This window comes from Meleagris gallopavo, chromosome 1, assembly GCF_905368555.1.
Source record: "Meleagris gallopavo chromosome 1, MGAL_WU_HG_1.1, whole genome shotgun sequence".
NCBI classification, from domain to species: domain Eukaryota; kingdom Metazoa; phylum Chordata; class Aves; order Galliformes; family Phasianidae; genus Meleagris; species Meleagris gallopavo.
The window spans coordinates 85,030,406-85,033,609 of record NC_139404.1 but is presented as its reverse complement, the minus strand read 5'-3'; positions in this window follow the sequence as shown (position 1 = coordinate 85,033,609).

Sequence of the window (3,204 nt, the reverse complement as noted above, 5' to 3'; positions counted from 1 at the left end):
ATAAAAGGATGTGCAGCTGAAAATTAGACTGAAAAAGACAGAGGTGTGGAGGGAAATAAGCTCCTACAATGTTTTTGAAGGATAGAAATTACCTGCTTTTTGTAAGCTATGTGCCATAAATTCAGCCTGGGTATTTGTTATCCAAATTACCTCTTCCTTTTATCTAAAGTATAAAACACTGTCACACTCTTAACTAATGTCTCATTTTTTGTGTAGATGCAATATCGAATGCTTAATTAGGCCAATAATTATTCATGCATTAGTGTGAACTTTTTGAAGTATAATGGTGACTTGTTAAATGTATAATTATTGCCACTGATAATTAGCAATCTTTTTTTAATGTGCATCACTGGTCCTCTAGAAAAAAACAACATTTGCAATACTGAATATTGGAATTTAACACATATCCTCCTGTTTTATTTTTAATATTAATAACTGCCGCATCTCCTCACACAATTTATTTAAGAATGAAGACTTGACTTTGCTCAGGAAAAGGTCCAAATGTCCTGTGGTTTTGGGTACTTAGTTGTGCTCTATATTTCTAAGAAGCTGCTATTTTGAATTTCCTTCTAATGTAATGACTTTCTGTTGTCTTTGAAACAGAAAAATTTAATCCTTTGTGCCATTGTTAAGAAAACCTTTAACTCTCTGTAGACACACCTAATTCTGCATGCAATTCTTGAGTTTTTTCTTGTTGCTTTGGAAATTCGAAGACTAAGCATTTCATTCTATAGCCGAAATTCTCTGTGAGGAAGTTTGTGCTTAAAGACCTAAATATGTTTCACTTTAGAAACCTGAATGACAAAATATTTTGGCAATCTTGAAGACAAAATGCTCATTTCTGCTTAACATTTTAGAAATACTTCTCTAGCCTGACCTATTCCTTTTATTACTATGTGTGAATAATGTGTTGCATATATTTTTTGTTTGTGTGTGCATATATATAGGTATTTATTTATGTATGCTGCCTATAAACAATTTATGTGCACACAAATTCTTTAAATACAAAATTAAGTACAGAAACAAATGGGATACAACAAAATGGTTTCACTAGTTATTACTTAATCAGAAGTTAAGCTAAGGTACATCATGCAACTCTGGTCTTACATACTTTACAGTCTTTAACTAGGAGTTCACCCATTACTTCCCAAAAAACACACCCATGTGTATCTCTATCGATACGCTGAAGTTCTCTAAAAAGAGATGTTTCTCCGCTTCCTCCCCCAGGAGCTTCTCCTGGATGTTGCTGGAAGTGAATGAAATATTTCTTATTGACTTATATATTATGATGCAGGTTGTAAAGCTGCACTCCCTGAGCTATTCCATCCTCTTTGCAAGTGTAAATTAAATATGGTATTTCAAATCCTGATTTTTCAAACTTTCATTTTATTGTTTCAAATGTGTAGTAGCATTTGCATGATTTTAAACTGAACCATTTATTATTTTTCTAATGAAAAATGGATTTTGAAAAACATTTAATGCAACTATCAATCAATTCCTTTCTGATGCTATAAAAGACTTCTGTATGTTTTCAAATTTTCACAGACTAAGAGGTCATACTAAAAAAAAATTGCTATCCAGTTTTTAAAAGAACAATAGTTTTTTGATTAATTATTTAACATAAACTTTTCTGGGGACAATTTTGATTTTTATTTAAAAAAAAGATAACAATAATAAATGGTCAAAACACAAATATTTTAATTTGTTTGCTTCAACTTAGCCCTTAATAGAAAAATTAAATGAATCCTTTTACATACATCATTTCTTCCTCTCAGTGTATCTTCCAGTGCCTACTGTATTTGCGTGTTGTCTTCGACTGCATCACATAGTGCATGAAAAAAGAAACACCCAGCCACAACAGTTCCAATGTTTGAAGCTACTTAGATTGGAGAATCAGTTTGGACCCTTAGAAAAACATCCATTAAAGATTCTGGATCCAATTTCAAATTTGAATTATTGATTTGAATGAAATTTAGTGGAGTTGAGAGATGGCATCTCGATATAGTTCTTCTCTAACCAAGTTACAAAACTGATGAAAAGCAATAAACCTAAAGAGCATGATCAAGAAGAACAATTAAAAGCTGAATAGCTCCCTGCTGTATTAGAGTGGCAATAAGCTTTTGTTGCCTTGATTTATTGCTTTGTAAATTGGGAATATCATGTCTTTTTCTGATGTTTACATAGCACTTAACAGATAATTAGGATTGCCTACATGCTAAGTATTTCAGCCATACATGGGATTTTAATGGCAATATCCAGACCTGCATATCAATGCAGCAAAAGACCACAATTTTTGCATACTGCATCTACAAGAAATGATATTTTCTTCATTCTCCCATAACCTTTCTTCTGCTTGGACTGTACGAACCTAGAAAAGCTGACACACAGAGCCATAGTGTAGGGGAAGTTTGGAGCATAAGGGTATACTAGCATAACTGTTTTCTTTCTGTAACAAATGAATACGGATCCTGATGGTTAATGCATTCAATTTGTTAGGAGGATTATCAGTATTTGTACTAAACACTGCTTTGGACAAAAAAACTTGTTGAGTCTGTTTCTTTAATCTCCTTTTGCATAGCTTGTCCAATAAGTCTAAAATCATCTTTCTAAATGTATCAGGGCTGGAATACTAAAAGTTGCGTGTAAGTGTTGGGCTTTATTTTGCTATTTTTTCTCTTTTTCCTGTTTCTTTTTCTTTTTCTTTTTCATAGTGATGATGTATAGGAAAAGAGATTAACATAACCTTACTTTTAACTTCTTCAACCTTGCATCTTTGTCAGACAGTCATCTGGAAGGTCTGGTGCCTTAAGAGATAGCTTTCATTCAAACTTGACTGGATGAACATACCTGTATTATCATGCTGCCCTTGAGTTAATATATGCTGCCTCTTGGGAAGCCTTGCTAATTTGGGTTCAGTGCTGAACTATCTTTAATTAAATGGCTTCTGATTTTAATTCTAGTGGCTGGCTCATATCTGGATCATATCCTCTTTCATAGGAAGAATGAAACATGTCTGCCCACAATGGTATGACAAATCCCCACTGTTATTCTTGAGCTTCTTTACTGAGTTAGTTTTACTTGGTACTGTGATTGTAATGGCCTGTTGTACTAGAACACATGTGAATGTCATATCAGTATTTGCCATCAGATATTCAAAGGAATCCTGGAAATATATGTTGAAATGTTGCATTTTTTTATCAGAAA